The sequence below is a fragment of the Bombus impatiens genome, unplaced genomic scaffold (genome assembly GCF_000188095.3).
Source record: "Bombus impatiens unplaced genomic scaffold, BIMP_2.2 scf_0216, whole genome shotgun sequence".
NCBI classification, from domain to species: Eukaryota; Metazoa; Arthropoda; class Insecta; order Hymenoptera; family Apidae; genus Bombus; species Bombus impatiens.
Genome location: NT_176635.1, coordinates 513995 through 536688, shown reverse-complemented (window position 1 = coordinate 536688; position 22694 = coordinate 513995). Strand labels below are relative to the sequence as shown.

The following is a 22694-nucleotide window of genomic DNA, read 5'->3' as shown; positions in this document are numbered from 1 at the left end:
TCATAGAGACGATTTACACGAGCGAATACAACGTAAAATACAGCGTAGAGAACATAATACTTTCTGCATGTTCTAACCACCATATTACATTTACGTGAGCTGCTACATTAAAACGTGCGACAGGAAATTCTCCGCACCTTAAATAGTATCATAAAATCACGAATAGATACGTCAAAGTGACCCGTTCGGTTAGAGTGTCACGTGTCGTGAGAACTTCTATTCTAACACGAACTTTTACACCTTTAAAGAAAGGAATATGCTACATGTAGATATGTAGCAAGCCAGAAAAGAAACATGTACTTTCCGGATCTTTTTCTGTTCGAGTCAAACGCGGTTGTCACTTCTCGTTTTTCGAAATATTGCATCTAAAAACAATTATATTTATTCCATTAATACTTGACCTGTGGTTAGATCTCCGTGACTCGATAATAGTCCGACGTAAGATACATTTTTCATGGAATTTTGTTAAAATCAGACTGCTCGATTTATTCTGTTTTACATATACTAATATATATATATATATATATACATATTATTTTTGTTAAGAATATAATCTAAAAACAATTATATTTATTCCATTAATACCTGAACTATGGTTTGATCTCTGTGACCCAATAACAGCCCGACGTAAGATACATTTTGCATGGAATTTTGTTAGAATTAAACTGCAAGATTTATTCTTTTTTACATACACTAATATATGTGTATATATATATATTGTTCTTATTAAGAACATAATTATATGTATTATTCATTTCTTTAAAGTCAGATTTGACTTATAATTATTAATGACTATAATACATGCACGATATATGCATTATTTAATATGAATTATATCAGTTATAATAGTAACGATAGAAAGATAATATAAACAAGAAGTGAAATATATACGGTGATCCTGGAATGTAGTAAGAAGGTATTTAGTAAGAACAGACTTAATTACACGTGTCGAAGACCATTAGTCATGAATTATACCAAGTATAATAATGAGGTGTACTAGAAATAAAATATATACGATGATCCTGAAATATAATAACGACATAGTTAATGAGAATAGACTTATATAAGTTATATAGACTATTACAGATATATATCACAGTCCACTTTACATACATGCGTATGTTCACGTTAAGTTCTCCGAGCTAAAGGAAACTCGGTTATAATTATTGCACAAACTTTTACGAAACATATTCCCTTACTGATCTCCATCCAGCATAAACTCTCGACTCAATTAGAAAATTTCGAATTAGTTTCTCAAAACTACCAGCCCTAAAAAGAAGAAATCGTAATTGATCGAGGCAGAAAGATGACACGCTGGCGAAAGTTTTCGTAAGGCAGAGGCTCGTTACAGGGAAGAGGCTGTTCGCTACGATTTTAGCGCGGCCGAAGGGGAAATTGCAACGGAGAAACGGCGGTCGAAGGCGGCGACAGAACACCGTGGCTTCATTACCGTCGTTAAGAAAATGTGGTCCTGCAGGCTGGTGCGCGGAAGATTACGAATTTCGAAATCGTAACAGTTTACTTCGGACGAGAGGGGTTTCGAGTATAAACACGCAAAAAGAACGTCGTAGAAACGCAGGCAGAGGCGGAATTGCCGCGATTCCAACGGACCATTGTGTACACCGTGAAGGTGGTACACGTCCTTGTTTCTCTTTCGCCAGGGAAGTTTTTGTGAAGCGTGCCGCATCGGTGTTTCTACAGGCCAAGTTTCATGGTATCGTCGATCAGAATGTAACGCAGCATCCGATTTCTCCGAGTTCTCGTTTAGTTCTATTCCCCTATTTAATCGATTCAAATCTCTATCTGAAAGTTAAAACGATTCGAGTGTTTTTTCTTATCTGTTTGTAGAACGGAAAGGCAACAGTATTTCTTGTTTAAAAATGTAGATTAGTCTCACTGTGTAAACACAGGCGTTTTGCGTTCCAGGGAGTCCGAATATAACGCTACGTTTCGTGTGTTTTATTGGATTGGTAACTAAGTAAGCCAACCCGATATTTTATTATGCGATATATTTAAATGGTAATTTGTCCAAATTTCTACGACAATCTTTATTTGAGATGTTCCAAGATTATTGTTAAATTGTTGCAAATTTTTGTAAACATTCAGACTAACGGTTAACTTTACGATTAAAACGTTCTGGTTTGCTAGTGTTTGCAAACAACATTGATTTGCATGAATCTTTGAAAACAACGATTCCTTTTGCCGTTTCCTTTCTCAAATATTTACGCCCCCGACTTTCACTATGTTCGAGATTCAGCGAACGAAATCAACGCGAAGCTTTAGTTAATCTGCGCGTAAAGTATCGCTACGAGAATAGGATCTCCTATCCTACATTCCATCTTTAAATATTTGTTATCGAAATGGAGGTGATCTGGTAACGCGGCAGCTTTAGTCGGCACGATAATTGTAAAGTCGGCCAGGTGAATATTTACCGGATTTTATGAGGTAACGCAACGTTCGATGAAGAGTTAAATTTGCACAAAGGATTTCCTTTTCTTTTTTCATCCCTTGCGCAAACGGAATTGACGCGGATATTTTATAAATCGCGTTCGACGACGAGAGTAACGCGCGTGCACGCGCCCGCGTCATTGTTGAGCGTTGAAATCGGGGGGATTACTTTCTGCTCTTCCGCTTCTTTTACGTCGAAATTTTTATTTTCCCCTGACGAGGCGAGCGAGTTTATAACAAGGCAAATTTATCAGGGGTTAAATCGGAGGAGCGGAATGCTCGAAGGGTGTAAAGATGAAATCAACCACGTTGGATAGAGAAACAGAGAGAGAGAGAGAGAGAGCGAGAGGGCGGGCAGGGGGAGAAGGGACGTAAAAGGGCGAGAAAGTGCGAGCGAGCACGGATCCAGATTAAAGATTTCGATAATGGAAATTCGTGATGCAAAGGTCCGCCGGTTGAATCCCGGCATCGTTTCTGGGATCGTAATCGAGTTGTTATCGCTTGGTTGAAACGGCGTACAGTAATTATTTTTAATTTAGCCTCGGACCAATACCGAACAGATGCGCGCCCCTTGACTTTCTAGCATCTTTCGTCATGCATGGATGAATTCGTTTTTTTTTTTAATCGTTGCTCGTTGTTGTTCGATGACCATGAGGATAGCCATGTTTTTATTTTTTCCTTTCTCCTGACCGTGATTCGAGTTAGGTTAGATAGGCATGTGGTTGATCGAAATTATCGGATTAGTTATTGAACTTTCCAGACGATATCTTTTCAAACCGAGGAATCTCCCCGCGCTTCTTTTATCTTTTTTTCCTCTCTCTTTCTCTCTATCTTTTTCTTCTCCGCGTTTCACGAACTTCTTTCATTATCCAATGATTCGTTTTTCTCTAAACCGTGTTTCACAGCTGGCCGCATAATTGAGCGCGATTTCGAGCTCGATGCCTTCTTAATAAGTAGGAACCCGTGTCTTTGGTAATCTTTGAACGAAAGATATCAATTCTTAGGATGGCTGTACGTGTGCTTCGTAGCGAGAGAGTAGGTGGAGAACTGGTCGAGCTGGAGAACATCGCGCTCGACCTCGTTATCGGCTCGAAATTCTTCTCAATTTCCGGCAGAGGAAATCGAACGGTCAGCATGGAGCAATCTTGCTAACTGAATTCCATCTCTTGATGGACAAAAGCCCTGGTACGAGCGACTGCGAAGCCTGGGCTAGCCACCGCTGTTCGAGTTATTTCGACGGCCCCTGTGTTTCTCGATGTTTCTAGGTCAGTTGACTCAACTAGTTCGCTTCTGGGTCGGTCACCGTTTGTCTAAGTTTCAGAATGCCCCTCTCTGCTGTTGCTGTTGGTGCTATCGTCGAAAGTCAAGCCCGAATGAACTTCGTCCGGTAGCAGCGGGCCTCCGGACCAAGTTTTAACCGGTGTACCATCTGTGATATGAGAATTAGTTACCGGAGGTAGGAGACAACGCCGCGACAACGAGAAAGTTACGGACGAGTGAACGGAGATAATTGTTGTTTGCTAAATTCCAACCGATATCTTGTAACGGAACTCCTTCTCTCCGGCTCGCCTAGTCTACATTATTATTCCATTAATTGAGCCGCCGTGCTGCGGGCGCGCATAGGAGGCGTTTATCGATTTATTTTCCTCCCACCACTCGGCTTTCGTTCCTTGCTCATCGACGTCGTTTCAACCCCCTCTTCGTTTTTCCTCTCCACATCGTGCCACTTTGTACGCGACGCGTTTTATTTCCACCGCGCTTAGCGATACAATCTTAATACTTGGAATCGCTTCGAACCTGTGTAATAGCAAGATATTCCGGACATATCTGAACTTCGAATATCTTACGATTCAACGTTCCACCTTGTACAGAACAATCAAGTTTGTTATATGCAAGCCCCTTAAGAGTCGAACCGATCAACTCCACGTTTTATTAATTTCTTCTTTTCGCTATACAAATAGGCAATTGATGTCCAGTTCTCGCGAAAGTGTCAGAAAACAACGTACTTCCGTAAGTTGAGTTATAGCAAGAGCAAGTTTTCGTAGTCGCATAAAGGTACTATTGGTTGATACGAAACTTAATATCCTTAAACCTAATATCCTCTCTAGCGTATTACATAGATATTTAAATAAGCATAACGGCGTACGAATACTTTTTGTAGCCTCTGTAGTTCCGATAATAAGTTCGATCTTACGTAAAAGGGAGACGCTACGCTAAACATCAGCGTAAGGAACAATTTCGTCCCGATATCGTTTCGCCATATAACTCTGAAACGCGGAATTTTTTGATCGATTCTTGGTACGCAAGTATCCGAGAGTACTGGAGAGAGTATCGGTACAAAGAAACTTCAAGGACAAAAGGATAGTGTCGTTGCACCTTGACACGAGGTGTACGGTGCGAAGATCCCAAACGGAATTGCTGAGCTCGAATTCTTGGCCTGGTAGCTGGCTCAACTTATCGCTAGCGACGTGCGTTTCAATGTCAACTTGGAAGCGATCCGAAGTTTTCCTAAGAATATCTCCAGTCTTGAGTCTTTAAAATTTCGATACGTCTTAAAAGTTTCGAAAGTTTGGAAGCCTTGATCGTTTAGTCGATGCCAGCGTTTTATTTTTCTTTCGACACGTTTGAACATTTATCATAGAATAGATTTTTGTATATGTTCGCCGTGTTACATAAAACATTTTGAAATGTCATTAGCGCTGTCACGAGACTCGGCTGCCTCAACTATACGTATAAAACGTAAGACTGAAGATGGAGATAAAATTTAAAGTCAATCTGAAAATTTATATAAATCTCATTGCAAATGTATATTTAGTATAACATTGGTATAAAGCATGAATGGAATAAATGTTTTAAAGAGAATCCAACTGAACGTGAAGGTTTATTAATATAGCGGATAATTGACTGTTTGAATATCTTCTCTATGCTCTCTGTGGAATATATACTCGCACTAAATATCTTGCAGCTTCCATGTATGTTATTAAATTTGCTTCAAACTTCACCGATATAATTATGATAGTCGAGACTCATTAAAGTGCTAATGAAATTTCAAAGTGTGTCATATAACACATAGAATATACAATATAGTACTCGTAAAACGTCTCCACGAGCGTTTGGATATTTTCTCGTATTAATGAATATTTGCAAAGGTTAAGACTGATTGAACTGAAATTTATTTGTTTAAATCGCTTTTTAATCTCTCGATTATAAAATTCTCTGGTTAAGCTATAGCTCAATCAACATGTTAAATAATTACACGACGCTCCATGGAAATTTCCGTTCTTATTTCGTTCGAGGCAAAATGCGAAATTTATATCATTTGGCAGAATGGAAAGTTACGAATACCATTGAACTTACATGCAATGAATAGATCTCGAAGAATACCTTGAGACATCGATAATAAATCGATTCGATCTAGTTAAGAACGGCGGCTATGATTAATGTTAAGGAGCGCTTGTTGTGAAAGCGTGGAATAGTTTGCATCATCGTTATACGCGCTACTATATTTTTTCTTTCTTATTTTCACCTGAACGCGCTCTAATTTCGTATCCTCATCTACGAACCAACTTCTCGAACCTGTGTATATCGTCGAATTGCCTCGATCATGAGTTTCATCTTATTCGTTGCCCATGGTGATAATTTAGATAGCTAAACGACGAGTATTATCATCGCGCTTCTATGATCCGTCTCTTAATAAATGCAACGTTATTACCACCATGCGAAACCTTTTTTATCTCGCCCCTAACTATACGTCGCGTACGTATTAGAACGCTTAACGTGTCTGGACAAAATACGCCGTTTCATACAAATTGGATGCTTCCCACTGTTTTCATTTTCTCGTTATTTTATTCCAATAATCGCATCATTGAGAAATGAACGCTAAGAGTTTGTAACTACTACGTGTTCTGTAGAATGAAAATTCCTCGAAGAAATCAGATTGAAATTCTGCTACCCTATTGAACTGTTTCTACGTGGAGTAAATGTGCAACGTAAAATACTAAATAAAATATAATTTGTTAAAGTATTCCAGTAAACGAATCATAGATCACGAATCAAGATTTATTCATTTTTATGGCAATGTGCGTGATTGTTCAATTTTTCGTTGATGGAACTGGTCAGTTTAAAATTTCTTTGCGATTCACAAAGTAATAATTGTTCTAATACGTACGATTAGCGGTACACGTATAAGAATTAAGCGAAACCTGATGCAATCTGCCCCTTCTATCATTACTCGTTTTAATTTTTTTTTTTTTACCATGGAAATGCATGAACGATTTAATTTTTGACCAATCAAACGACCAGTTCACCAATCACGTTCATTAAACACGACGAGGTTGCTGAGTTTATCTCCTGCGTGACTCGCGAACTAAGTGTCCTAATACCATTTAATAATACATGCTAGAATTAAACGAAACCTAATGCAACGTGTTCCTATTGTTATCACGTTCTTGTTGCTCTCTGTGGTGCTCTCGAGTAAGAGGATTTTTAACGGTAACCAAACGAGCCTTTTTATTCTGGAACCGGTTCACCCGGCTACTTCGGAAAACAACGAAAGTACTCGCGTATATTTTATCGAAGCTACTCCGTTATTACACACCGGTGTCGATGGAGAACGCACCCGTCTGTTTTATTTGCAACTACAGCCCTGGTTCTCCTTGCCAGCAGCCTTGCCTGAACCGGCCAACGACCGTATCTCTCTTACCTATCCTGTAGCCGCTTGCATCTCTCTCGATTTCTCTCTCTCCTCTATCTTTCTCTCTTTCACGCTCCTTTCTCTTTCGCCGGGCAACCTCCGCTCTTCCAGCCAGCTCTCTTTGATCCGTTGTACAGGTAAACTCACGGGAAACGTGCATAAAGCTCCTTGGACACTTTAAACGAGCCTTTTTGGCGCGCCACTGTTGACTGGGGGAGTGGAATTTTTGCACGTTTGGTCGTGGTGCCTTGCCGATTCATTCTTCGACCAGCTTTTTCATCTCTCTTATGCAATTACACGCGACCTTCCATTCCAATTTCCAAATGGATTTCGCACAGTGTCTCATTACCGGGGGGATAGGTAAATTAGACAAGTTGTCCACGGTAAAGGATGCAAAGGCGAACGTTTTGTGGAATGTGAAATTCGAACGAGAAAGTTACATTGGAATATTTAATCATGGGAAATATACATGGTTGCGTGTAATGAATTTTTCTGACATTTTGATTTTCTTCCGCGTCTGCTTTATTCGAACGAATTTATATAGGAAAGTATAGAGAAGAATGTGTTAAACCGTGTTTGGGTTCATCAAGTTACTGGAATTCAGGCGAGCTCGTTCAGGTAACGTGAAATCTGTTTATCAGGCAGAAGCTATTATTTAGTTGACTTGAAATGCTTCTTCGCGTTTCTACCGTCGTTTTCATTAATCGAGCCATTTGGGCTCCAGTCGCTTTAATTGGTAAAATTAATGCTTCTCCTATACAAATAGCTCCGTAGTTTCTTACGGGAAATAACGAGCTGTATCCACTGGCGTGTGTGGTAAAAATTATGCCGCGGTATTTGATCTTCGTATGACCTTCGAAAAAACTAATCACGCTTCTCCGGAAATTATTCGATTCTTCTTTCGCTTGCGAATAATGCGCGATATCGTGCTAAGATTTGACATCGGTTTTACGGAGAATAAATTATATTTCTCATTGTCAACTCGTTAAAATACAATACAATATTATTCGAGGATAATTGGGTATTAGTCTTCGCTATCGTTTTATCGATTATCGTCGACTGTATCGATACTGTTAACCATCGTTATACTTTGTCAAAACGATGAAGCTCGAGAATTTATTTTAGAAAATAGTCTAGAAATTTCTGTATCGATGTGAAACTTGGTAATATATTACTCCATTACAAAACTTCTTAATGTTTGCCTCGTGTCTCGGTTCGTTATAAATCCCTAATTGTTTTGAGTAATGCGTGCTTTCACGATGCGAATATTGTACTTTGAACTTCCATAGTTTTCCTTGATAAATTATCGGATGAAAGTTTTACGGTGCCAAAAATAAATCAAATGCGAGAGAAACGTGGAAAGAGAGAGAGAGAGACAGAGAGAGAGAGAGAGAAAGAGGGGGGATAGGATGAGTGGTCCAGGTTTCATTCATCCGGTTGATGTAGGCGGCGTTATACACTCCTATCCTATCTTATCAGATGCGACGACCGAAACGGATATTACGATAATGGTACTCTTGGAATATGTTCGTCGCTGTATGGCAGCGACGCGATCGCGTCTGCGCTATCAGTTTGCGTGTCATTAAAAAGGAAATGCGTGACCGATAAACGAAAGGGAAACTTGCAGGATACATATACCGCGACGTTCTGATCGATGTTGGAATTCCGTCGGTATATAATAATAATTATACAGCGAGTAATGTTAGAACGAACTACAATTGATTCTGAAATCTTAAAACAGTACCAGTTCGTTTTAGCATGCATAAAAATGCATATGTATACGTATTTAGGAATAATCAATTGCAAAGTTGCAATTTAGGAAAGAATTACTACCTATTAAATAATTTAAATGAAAAAATGTTATCATTTTTATTTATCTGTATCTTTATAAAACTTTCTAACAAGGTAGAATATTCGACACTTTGAATCAAATTATAGAGACATTTGCGGCATATTTTAATAATAAGAATAAAAAATTGGAAGTAAAGCAAGGTTCAAGATATCTAGAGACCTACTAATTTTGAATCTATAAGAAAGTTAAGAGAAAGTAATTACAAATTTTTGTATCATAAATAACCAGCGAAAGATAAACAAAATTACTAACCGACCGTGTATGCATCTCGTAATTTTCTAGAATGGTTCGTTCGCGTGGCCAATAAACGCAATTAATTTTACTCGGTCAATTACCGAGATAATTCGACGGTATTCCTATAATCTATAATTAATGGTACTGATATGTAAAGTAGGCAGTATCGAGTCGTGGTGTTGCATATCGAAGGGATCTTTCCAAAAGCAAATCGAGTGTGACAGGTTAACAGTAAAAGCTTGACATCGACGAAAGACGAAGGAGGAGAAGAGAGACAACCGGAGGAAGGAAAGCTCGACGAAAAGCGATATTCCTTCGCTTCACGCGCGAGCGACTCGACAAAGTTCCTCGATGTCCAGGCTGGGCCTGTACACTCCAGTATACGCTTCTTCGTGTTGAAGGATGTATCGTGTTACACATTCGTATCGCGTAACACCTCGATCTACAAAGGAGAGCAGCTCTTGCGGCCTGGAACGACGAACTCGACAACGACGGGCATAAACCGGGTGTACCCGGCATATGTACTTATAGTATACGCCAGTTGCGTTCGATCAGGCTTGCTGGATCAGGATGTATCGGTTCGCGATTCTCTGGCACGCGCGTTTACGCGTATCCTCCTCGTCGCGAGTTGAAACGAGACTCGTGAACGAGGTGAGCGCGGGCGGATTACTGCCTACGGTATGCATTCCATCGGAATCTGGTCGCGAGAGCTTTCTCTCTCGGCTTGGGGACAGAAAAATACGTGAGAACGGGCATCGGTGTGTCTATTAGGAAGAACACGTATGTAAGGTTACACGTTCTCGCTTTCGGTGAAACTCCGTTACGCTACGTAGCTACCGTCCTCTTACACGGCATTGTTACGGAAATATTTAGTTTCTTTACTTTTTTTAAGTTGCGTTTGTTGCCCAAACGTGAAAAAAGGACAATATGTTGCGTGACATATGTAGGTATACCTTTGGTGGGCGGAGAAGATGAAATAGGATAAAGTATGCTAATATATTTTTACATTGCTGTTTTTTTGCTTATATATGAGTTTCTTTTGCTCGGCTTGTTTTTTAATTCGAATTGTTTTCGTGAAACTTCTCAAGGATATTGTTACAAATACTGCTTGGTCGAAATATTATAAGAAACAGTATAAATACAAGACGAACTGAAAATTTATGACTACGATAATATGTCGTCATTTCCCAAAAAATAAGAATGTTTTCTTAAATCCAAAGATTTCGGAGGCAATTTTATATAGATTAATCAATACCAACGGTGTATATCGAGTAAACAGAATACAATACATATAAGTACCGAGTTTTTCGCTTCTATCAGGTTCATTGCTATTCACGATAGAAAAAAGAATCAGAGTTCCGTGAAAGATCGAGAGTGAAGGGAGACGACAATTCGCGCTCTCGTTTTTTCAGTGCTCTACAGCTTATGGCCTATGGTAAATCTCACGATCAAGAACGAAAGAAAAAAGATAACAGCAATAGCCTTCGTGCCAGACAGTATAGTGTTTCGCGACTTCGTGGTCACGCGACACCCCTCGACCACGAAAGCAGCGTGGTGTCGGATAAGCATTAGGCCGGCGGCGCATGCTTGATCGGACGCGTTCGTGCACGTCCGTGATGGTTCGACTTCGTTCGTCCTTCTCCGTTCGAGTTCGCGCTTTTACGCTGCCGGGGAACGACCGAACGACTCTCTCCAGCGCGCTGAATCACAGTCTGGGTCAGTTCGCCGAATGATCGTCGCTCCATGAGGGAGGACGCGTGCGCGTGTGCCCTTCTGTGATCACATGAGTGGAGAGCTGTTCGATACGATTTTGTGACTTAGGGAATCAGTGTGTCAAACTAGTGCTAGTGCGTCGACCAACGGAGAGATACAAACCGGGTAGTGGTGGAAAAGATAATGTTTAAGTGTGTCGCCGAAAAGGCCGTCGAGGTTGCACGGAGTAAGACGAAACCCACCGAGGAGAACAAGAACGCGTGACAGGTAAAACATAACCTCAATTTCGTTGGGGATAAAAACTGAGTGGGAGGGTGAGCTTTTTTTGTATACTTCGCGAATATACGTAATTCCCTATTCTTTGTATATTTGCTAGGATTTCTCGTTGAAATCTTCTTTCTTGTGGTGGTTCGTTTTCGTTCGTGCTGATTATTCGAGCGTCTGATAGGCTCGTTCTTTATAACGTCGGGTGGCGTAAACGAGCCATGCAACGATACGTTACCCTCAACGATTTAAAAACGGTGCTATACGAAATTACATACTTTCGATTGCACGCGTGAGTTATTTTATAGCTTGCGAGGGGAGAAACGTTGGAAAGTTGCTGCGATGAATCGCAGTAATATCGCCGATAATCATTGAAAGGTTGATTTTTATTTCGTTCGGTTTTTGAATGGCCGAGGGCTCACGTGACCTTCTTATTGCGCGTTTATCCTTGTCGCGATGTGGCGCTTCCGTTTGCCTTGGCAGGAATGTTTGAGCGTTTATCATTGTACACGAGTGTGTTTCTCGTTCGTTCACCACGCCTTGAAATTTTCGCCCTTTGATTTCGCGCGGCTAATCGAAAATTATCACCGTGCGCGACACTATCCATAATTCCGTGCTATTGTATTTCTTCAAGTGTGAGTGACTTTCATTGTATCTTTAGATTTAAAGGTGTATAACTTTTTTTTTTTAATTTCAAAAGTCGACTGCAGAGATTATTTACTTTGAGTAATTACGAAACATAATTATTTATTATTACATCTTAAACTTTGGTGAAATATCTGATGACATTTTTCGTTCGTCATTTTTTAGTTTCTAGCAAGTGTACGACGTAAGTTTCTGATTTAATTTATTTTTTACTTGATCCAGAATTCTGTGAGAGATAATTCTGAGAAAATGATAAGTGTATGTCTAGCTACGTTCTACGAATTTCGTTATCTCTTATGATAATATTAATTATGTCTTATTCATGAATTATACCGAATGCTAATTACATTACTCGAAACGTTTTTAACACTTGCATATTAACCAATTTGTAAAAGATTACTAGTACGTATTATTAATGAACAGTTTTTTCATTTATTCTGAAATTTTCTTATTTCGTTACTTTTCAATGAAACGCTTATGGGTTTATTTTTCAGTTAGATAGGTGCTTCTAGAAAATTGTTATAAGTTCACTTATAACGAAGTGTCTTCTAATTAGAAGCAAAAATTGTGTTAAAAAAATATACAGAAGGTTTTTAATATGATCGATAAAAAAATTCAGCATAATGATAATAATACTCGCGTTTGGAAAAGTAAACTCATAATTAGCGCAGATATAAATTGAATATTCGGTGTTATGAAAGAACAGTTTTCGAGTTTGTGATTGCGGGTGAAACTACGAGACGGAATCGTTTGTACGCGAGAATTACGACGATAATCCGCGGACAACGATCGATGTGTTCGCTGTTTCTCTTCTGTCACGGTTTCAGACGGTTTATCCGTGTTCCCTCGTGAACCCGTCTATCAAGGAGCTTAAGAAATTAGCATAAATATTCGTAGTTACCTCCACGCATCTATCATACTTACGCCGGTGTATTTCAGGCGCGTGCAAATTGAAAACTAACAGATCTCATGATACCGAAAGAGAGGAGATTAACTGGAGATAATAGCCGTGATATAATCCCATAAATATCGGAATTGATATAGGACTAATTCAAAAACGGTGTCACCGGGTTAACATTGGCTGGTTTGTTCCACATCGTCGAATTAAAGTACTCGCAACCTTTAAGAAGTGCGTGTAAGAAGATAGCCTTGGTCACGCGAAACAGCGGTTAATAATGTAAAATACGGGAATTTTAGTTGGAAGTTTGAATTTAGATTTGCAAGTTCGAATCTCGATTATTAAATTTGTACGTAAAGTTGAAGATTCGAGTTTGCGCGTGAAAATTCAACTTTAAATTTGGACCAGATATTAAAAATGTGATGTCACGTTTGAAACTTCAAATTTGATTATAGAGAACTGAATTTTCGTTACGGAAGTTTGAATTTGAATTTAAATTTAAACATCTGAACCTAAATATGGAAATACGAATTTGAATGTCTGAATCTGAATACGAAACGATGAATTTGAATCCAAAGATCTTGATAGAAAAATTTCATTTTCAATTTCATCTTTCCGAAACTGTTCTCAAAGATATCTAAATACGATTCGTCATTGGCATACGTCGTGTCGTTATCTGCCTTACGATACCGTATCGTAGTTATATCGGGCAAAATTTTTCTTGGTTACAAGGTCGAACGTAGGAAAAAATGTTTCTCGATGTGCCTCTAAGCAACAAAAGAATTGTCGCTTTGTTATATTTGACACATTGCCATTGGTAGTTGAGAGACTCATGAATAACTGTTGACTGAATCGTTGCTAATACGTCAGGTGATAAAATGTTTCTTAAAATAAACTGCATGAGTCAGCTGGAGCAAAGTACAGTATTATTTGCGTCGTTGATCATACATTTTCGATATATACCATCGCTTAATCTTTTCAATAAAACCACACGCATAATACACTTCATTAGTTATTTTTCTTTCATTAGAAGTTTCCTTTTACACTTCAAATTTTCCCCATTAATTCGCCATTAACCTCGTACAATATTCTTTTTACACGAACTTAATACTTAGCAACCGAAAACTTATAGTTCGTAGTGTACGCGGTACATGTCGAGGGAAAATTCATCGTAGCGGTTGGTACTAAGCGAAGAGGCACGTAGCAACTATGAATGGTTGGCAGGGTGAGCCGAAAGTATGAATGGGCTAATCAATTTCCAGGCACAATCGTGGCATAACGCGTGTCCCTAGTAACCGTGTCCGCCGATACTGCGTACGTGTAGGTGTATATAAATTTTCAATTACAAGTGACGAGTAAGCGATCGCCAACAATACAGAACGTTGAACGATATGATGTCGACCAGCGCCTGCAGCGTTTGTAAATGGAGAAATATCAGTCTGTTTGCCTCGATAATCGAAACTTTGTCGTGAAAGCTATCGGATTCATTGTCACGACGTAAAGTTACAACGAATTTCTATTCTTTCCAGCATCGTCGCCGATTTTCTTCAAACAAAGAGAGATGAAATCGTGACACGGATTAATTTAAAAACGTAAATACCGTTCTTTGTTCTTTGACGTTTTCATGTTAAACGTTTTCACATGTAACTACGCTATCGTTTAAAAGTATCTAGACACTTGTTTATTCTTCACGAGATATATTTTTAATTGGAACGTTACGGATAAATTGAAACGCCATGGTTTTCTTCTCTGTAATAATCAAATATTGTCTGTAATATTAGATCGTATAATATTAGGTTTTTAGCCTTGTAGAAAAAGGTAGAAAATATGAATGATCGATTCATCGTTATTTCATCGCTGTGATTAATGTTGAATAAAGTATGCTGATACTAAGGAACGGTAGGTGTATGTAGAACGAAGACGAACACGATGTACGCAGTCGAATGAATTTCGCGTAAACTGCCGCGTGGATGATTATTGCGCGAATGATTCAGTGACTAGTCATTCGTGCAAGGTCCCAGTTCATTTCTTCCACAGGCTGCGTTTGCATGGCCCGTTGCATGTGTATAACCATGTGCACTGGTGTGCGTGACTGCTGACTTGATTTTTGTTGCGAATGTTGTTTGTCATTTTTGACCGACACACGTATTTCTATGGTTCCTTAAATTTCTCAAAATCCAAAGGAAACTTAATAAGAGGAAATATAATCGTAAAACGACACATGTAATTTCCCCTTTCGATTTTATGCTGAAGATTTTTTTGAAACGTTAAAAGTCGTTTCTCGATCGAAGCGAAAGCGAGATTGAGAAAATAAAATCCAGGAAACGCAGTATTATAATTAGACTGTGGATCTTTATGCTAATTCATATCCTTCAGAATATAATTAACAAATTGCAATCTCGCTTGGAAATAGTTTTACCTATCAGCTATTGTAGAAAGCTTTGTATTTTCGCTATTTATATATTTTTGTCATATTACGTGCATTCGGTGGAATTTTGTACTTTCAAATTTTCTACAAACGCATAAAAATCCGTAGTTTTATTTCAAAATTCTTCGAGCTTAGGTAGTTCCTATTTCTTCGCTAAAAGATCGTTTATACACAATTAGAAAGAGCAATCGAATTAATTCGAGTCACGCGACAAGGCTACTTTGCAATCGGCAGGAACAATCTGCCTTAAAGTGATAAATACGGAATGCGTTAGGATCGTCTCGATCACCAGCAGCAACGTGGAAGAAGACAGTGAACATCGATGCTATTTATTTGCCCGTTTCCTCATTGCAATCGGTTTTCCGATAAGCCGTGCTCTCTATTCCGCATAATTTACAGTAATTTGAATACAAAACGTTAATCCATTTTTAATGGAGTGTGCCCTTAATAGCCGCTAGGGATTTTAATAGTTGCGTTAATTGTTCCACTATTTTAGTTGAACCAGCCGACTGGACGCGAGGAAATCGAATAAACTGACCGCCGTTATTTCAACCGTTCGCAAACCTGTACCATGCAATAAATTACTATCGTTTCTTTTTTCTACCCGGCTGTATTTCTCCATCGAGTTTCGGCAATTAACCATCTACCTAGGATTTAATTATTTTTAGTCTTTAATTGCCGGCCGTCCGCTAGCTTCTATCGAAATTATCTAATATGATGGTTAATATATATAATGAAAATTTAAAAAAAGAAAAGAAAAAGAAGAAATTGGGGTTAATCGCATCACAGTCTTCAATTTTAATCAATTTATCGTCGCTGTTGTATGTATCGCGTCGATGCAATTATTTCAAACCCCGGTTGTTTTTTTATATAATCGTGTTTTTCTGGTGTTGTAACATTTCTTCGTTTCAAGGAATTTTATTGTATTTTAATTTATCGTTTGAATTATGCAGGAAGATTTTCTTAGAATATTACGAGTCTTCGTTTCTTGGAATAAAACCGAGGTGGAGATATTTCAATTTCAGGTATTTTTATATAGATAATTAATCGTAGAATTTACTATCATTTATGTAATACTGATACATTCGTCGAATATTGATCGTGTAGTCGTGTAATGAAATTTTATTCAGTTGAACAAAAAGTTTATCTGTCTGGCTCCTGTAAGTCTCGTATACAAACGTTATGTATGTTACAACCCAGTAACAAAGAAATAGCGATAAATTTATAGGTTCGTGTCACTGGGTATCGCTTCATATTTCCAATGATACGCACGTTTGCCTATTGGACGAGGACGGCATTCCAAAAGGACGGGAACGTGAAGCGGACAATACGCGGCTATTTTTCGATGTTTCACGCGACAGGTTGACGCGCGACTCTTCTCTAATAATAGTAGGCTGATGACGACAAACGCGAAATCACGACAAACTTTCAGTTACGTCCAAGTCCCCCGCAGTGGATGACTTAACGCGACGTTCGCTTTCCTTCGCGTTCGACACAGACTGGTTTCGCAATGGTCTCTATTCGACACGGGAGGAAAGAAACGGAGTTCCGCGACTGGGTTTTATCTGGGACACAAAGCAACTAGAATGGACCCTGAAGCGTGTGGTAGTTAGACAAATATTTGTCAGGTGACGCGGTGGAATGAATTTGGCCAGGAATCCGTGGAATGTCTATTACAGAAATGTCTTTTACAAATCGCCGGCAATTGTCTGTTCCAGAATCTATTCAAGAAATAATGCGTATTATGTATTGTAATTACGGAGGAATATGCTGGCATATATAAATGTTACAGCGAATAATTTTTATTAATCAAATCAAGATGCCGCAACGATTACGATTCATTGCTTTTATGTGTACTGTTGTGCATGTTTTCTTTTATTAATTCTTAAAAGCTCTATGGTCGAAGAAAATCGCGTTTACGGGTGAAATTGCACGGTGGTATATTTTTTCTTTTATTTTGGAATCAATAAGCTTTAGAAATTCTATGTTTTCTACAGCGAGTAATTTTTATTAATAAAATCAAGATGCCGCAAAGGTTACGATTCATTGCTTCTATGTGTACTGTTGTGCATGTTTTCTTTTATTAATTCTTAAAAGCTCTATGATGGAAGAAAATCGCGTTTACGGGAGAAATTGCACGGTGGTATATTTTTTCTTTTATTTTGGAATCAATAAGCTTTAGAAATTCTATGTTTTCTACAGCGAGTAATTTTTATTAATAAAATCAAGATGCTGCAACGATTACGATTCATTGCTTCTATGTGTACTGTTGTGCATGTTTTCTTTTATTAATTCTTAAAAGCTCTATAACCGAAGAAAATCGCGTTTACGGGTGAAATTGCACCCTAGTATATTTTTTCTTTATTTTGGAATCAATAAGCTTTAGAAATTCTATGTTTTCTACAGCGAGTAATTTTTATTAATAAAATCAAGATGCCGCAAAGGTTACGATTCATTGCTTCTATGTGTACTGTTGTGCATGTTTTCTTTTATTAATTCTTAAAAGCTCTATGATGGAAGAAAATCGCGTTTACGGGTGAAATTGCATGGTGGTATATTTTTTCTTTTATTTTGGAATCAATAAGCTTTAGAAATTCTATGTTTCCATCATTGGTCTAATGCAACGTTGTCTAACAATTAACGTGCTTCGATAATTAGCGTTTTCATCCTGACCTATTTGTCCTCGAAATAATAACAGCACGAGTTCTTCCGCTTAGTCACTGAGTCCTCATCGCGTTCGTTTCCTCTCGATGAATATTCACAATGGTGACAATATCGCGTTGTTTCTCTCGTGAAACGTTTATTACAAATTCGAGAAAGTTTCGAGTCGAATCGTGTACTGTTCGAACCTCTAAAACCAATGTGAGTGTTTCTTTTTTTTTCATATACGTCGCGACGTTTTTGCTTTTTATTAGTTATTTTTTTAGGTCAGTTTTTTTTAGTTATTAACCTAATGCTTACGAAACCGTCGTCGTCCGTAGTCAACGAAAGACTGCGAGAGAAAATCTTCGATACTTGGCAGAGTTGTTTCCAACCTTTTTTACGGTTCCTCAGCCGCGCCTATGACACGATGAATAATTCATCTTTTCACCGAGCCGGATAATGAGGCATCCTTAACTCCATTCATTAACTTCTCCGCTATTTAACCGCCGTGACGAAGCGCGAACAACGAATTAATAATATTTCAAGATCATTGGTTGTCCCTATATTTCCCGGCAATTAGTAGCGTCGCTCGAGTTCTTTTTTCTCTCAGGTTGAAAATGGAGTGCCAAAAGCCATTAATCTTCGACCAAAGGGCACATGCCACAAGTGGTTGAAGCTCGATAATTTTGTAATTTGGAATCAATACTTACAATATTAATAAGTTGGAAATGAAAAATATATATTCACGGATTGTAAATATTAAATCTCAAAGGACAATAAGCGAACATCAAACACGATTAAGCTGAATTTTAAATAAATATAAAGAAGGAAAGTAATATAAATCTCTCGATATGAAATTTTTTTAAAATTAATAAATATACATATATAATATGTATACACTACGATGCATTCATCTGATGTATTAGGTTGTCCGAAAAGTTTCTTTCGTTTTATAAAGAAATAATAGACGCACAATGTTTTTTGTTTTATATTAGCTTTTATTATATTTTATTTATTATTATTTTATGTTAGCTATTATGCACGAATATAATAATAGAAATAAAACGAAATGGATCATACCTAATTCAGTAAAATAATATAAAACAGAAATTGTTGTCCATCTATTATCACCTTATGAAACGAAAGAAACTTTTCAGACGACCTAATAATATAATACAACGCAGAATACTACGTCATACGCGACAAATAAATAGTATTTATCGAAATTCTTTCTCTAAATTCTTCGATAGTTGGGCCTTTTGTTCTCTGCAGTGCACAATTCGGACTAGTCAAATTACTGAAATCCAATTTGTGCTTCTAAGGGTTAAGATTAAAACGATCTTTCGTTTCGTCGTTCACCTTCTTCGCTGTTCTTCGTTGCTGAGTTCTAGTATCTGGAAAAATCTCGCGGATAGAAGCTAAGCGGTGCGTAGTTGTTGGTCTGGGTCTCACCGGCTCGAGTTCCACAAACTTTTTCGAGGATCGTTTTCACCGGTCACACAGAGACACGTTTCCCCCCTTTGTCTTCTTTGTAATCGAGGCGTGCAGCTTGCCAGGAACACGTCGAATAGAAGTGCGAAGTCAAATTAGCTTTCGCCGAGGGCGAACGTCTTTGCACCATCCCTCCGGTCGCCCCTGCCATCTGCGTTGGATCTCTTTCCTGTCATTACGAGGCTCTTTGTCTTTCTTCTTGGAACTCGTTTCGGGGCCCCATTGGCTTTCAACGCCGGCACGATTCATCGGGACGAGACCTGCTCCAAACGATCGTAGTTCATGACGTTTTGTTCTCCACCTTCTCCGCCGATGCTTGCACCCAACTTCGCCTTCGGAGTTCCACTTTCGTGCGAAACACAGCGCCCCGTGTTTTCCTCCCGTTTCGATGCAACTTACAATGAAAATTTTGATCGGATAACACGCGCATAAAGTTGGAAGAGGGAGACCTCGAAGCGTCTGTTCGTCAAGTCGAGTGATCTTGCCATGTTGTGGCTATTTTTTATCTCGATATTTTTCTTTTTTTATTATTTAATAATAATAGTTTATTTAATAAAAATAATTTTCTAAGGGAAATTAAGAGACACGAGCGAATTCTAATAGGAAAGATTATTAATAATTATTGGAAGAAATGCTTTGGATTTGTTGTAATACGAAGATCGTGTGAGAAGTCAGAATTTTCGTTTTTGATGGAGCAACGCCTTTGAAGTACGATGTAACGTAGATCATAGACAAATGTTATTTATAATTTTATGTATCATATAAGTCGTAAAATCAAAGAAGCGGGAAACTATATATATATCGCAATTACTGCAACGGAAACCTAAGATATTTGAGAGAAGTAAAAAGCTCGAGCTTCGTTGAAGTAGTATACGGTTGAAATATGATATTTTTGATAGTGTGTCAATCGGTCATCGTCAATGCAATATGAAAAGTCGATACCATTGGCATATTCTATACCATGCTTTTATTATCGATATTAATTTATGGAAAATTCAAATTCTGTTAAATATTCAAACAGAGCTTGGTACTAGTGAATTATTAGTATTCTGTGAACGTGTTGTGTTAAGATTAAAAGATTTATAGGATATATTAATTTATTAATTAATTAATATATTGACCTATGATGCAGTGTATTATATTTTTAACTTTCGAGAAATGTAATTTCGGCAGTTTTGTATTTTCAATAATATAGAACACACGGGCGGATTTCATTATTGAAAATGTACATTTACAGAATCATCAATCGCGCTTATATAATCGTAACGATCGTTCAATATTTAATTAAAAATATAATTCCGAGTAATTATATTTGTTTGTAATTTCGTAAAACTAAATACAGAAGATAAAAGGTAATTTTATAATTATACGAAATAACAACAATAACATGCAATTTCTACTTTCTAATTAAAAGCTAAAATCTTGATACTAATGTTTTATCGTCGTTATCTACGTCAAGCTTAATGACGCAACGCACATAATTCCACTAATTAAAATACAAGTATCAGATATCACATATTAAAAAATGCAAATTCTTAATAACTTTGCATCGCTCATCTGCATCTGCACATAAATAGCGTTGCTCTCGTATACCTTTACGTCGTATACTCTGGTCTCGAGGTCTCGACAAACACTTGCAACTATTTACGTTCGCTTTTCGCTTTACTGTCTTCTGATCGTCGGTACGGATCAACCGAAGAGATCGAACAAAAAGATCGACTACAAATGCGATGCATTACCGTACGGATCGACCAGCGTAATTGCGTAATATTCTCAATAGCGTACCGTTATGCACACCAGTGACGAACATATATACGTTCGAATGTATTAATCCTGAAAAAGGTGCGTCATTCCGGTGCTAACGATTCACAGGAATAATCTCTTTCCGAAGTTAACCGTTTGAGTGGCAAGCAGCGTGATCGCGCTGTTTGGATTTTGTGTCGAAAAGACTCAGTACATTTGAACGCTACGGACAAGTAACTGTATTGTGTATTTCATTCTTATCTTCTCATTAATGTTTATTGAATAAAACTTGAAATATTTATAAACTAATAGTACGCATGTATAGTAATATAGATGTATGTCATAAAAATAACAAATATGACGAACGCTATCACGATGTTCGAGATTTTTCAACCCTTTTTTCAAAGACCTCAGCGACTCAAACGGTTAACACTTTACCGACCGCTAGCGGTTCAACAGCATACGCACGTCCGACCGGCAGCTCAGGCGCGGATTCTCCCTGGCGCCGGCTGTGTTTCGGTTTAGGCTCTCCAATACTATTCTTTTCGTTCATCGCGAACGGTAAGTTTTTCAAACTGGTATAAAACTGTAGGAACTTACAAAGCAACATAATTGACGCAACTGAGCAAGGTACCTTAGTACTAAGTAACAAATTACTGCTCAAATAATGAGAAAGATTGTTGGCGACAAAAAGCCGATTAATAGCCTATCGGTCGGTAAGCGTCGGCGACAAAAAGCCGATTAATCGGCTATCGGTCTGTGAAGTGTTAACACTTTGACTGCCACGCCGAAATCATATGTTTCGCTCAGGATGCCACGAGAGTATTTTTATTATTCGAAGCATATAATCGCAAAATAATAATAAATCGATGACGTAAGACAACATTCTTCCCCAATGGACTGTTTATCTTATTGGTGGTTACGGGTGATCACCGTGGCGCCTTGGTAACAATTGATAACGATATATTATAACAGGGCTTCGTTTATTTCAACAAACCATTCGCATTCGTTATTTCCTCGTAAGCAAAACGTGCAGAATATATGGTTGGAACATGTAGAAGATATTAGTAAACAGTATTTGCTCATTCTATATATGATAGTAAGGTATGTTCACATTTATAACTTCAATTATATAATTATAAAGCAGCATTCACGATTATTTTCTAAGGTGTGTTTATAATAATATTCCTAGATTACCCCTCAAAGATATTGCAAACACAGTGTACCGTTAGATGCAATATTTGTTCTCATTTTTTTTTATTGATGTTCTAATAAAAATGTTTAATCGTTCAATGGGGCACTTTTTATTTTAAAGTATCTTCTATTTATCGGTTATATACAAAATACCCTTACTGTCAATTTTCATTCAATTTTTACAATTGTAAGAAGTTCAAGGCGCTCCGGTCACCTATGACCACCGTGGCGTCACAGGAGAAATCGTGGTTGGTTATATATGACCAATGTGGCAGTCAAAGTGTTTAGAAGAGAAATCTATTCTAAAAGGGTTAAGAAAAATTGTGTAAGCCGTCGACGATTAAAGAATCTTTACAAATATGCATCCTAAATAATCAATACAAATACCAACAGATCATAAAAATTCGACTACCTTCTACTCCATTCACGGAGCTCGTAATCTCGCACG

At 37.9% G+C, this 22694-nt stretch overlaps 1 protein-coding gene across 2 annotated transcripts in view; it reads left to right on the top strand.

Annotated features, from left to right (window-relative positions):
• The window catches only part of LOC100743182 (plexin-A4), a 433200-nt gene that overhangs the window by 55840 nt on the left and 354666 nt on the right, over window positions 1–22694 (top strand). Inside the window, exon 1 of one of the 2 annotated variants that reach the window (XM_003487961.4) lies at window positions 10921–11207. The exons of the other annotated variant lie outside the window; for it this stretch is intronic. The gene's annotated coding sequence lies outside the window, so the exon portion shown is untranslated. Of the gene's footprint in view, window positions 1–10920; window positions 11208–22694 lie in introns of those variants that run through there. 2 annotated transcript variants of the gene reach the window in all.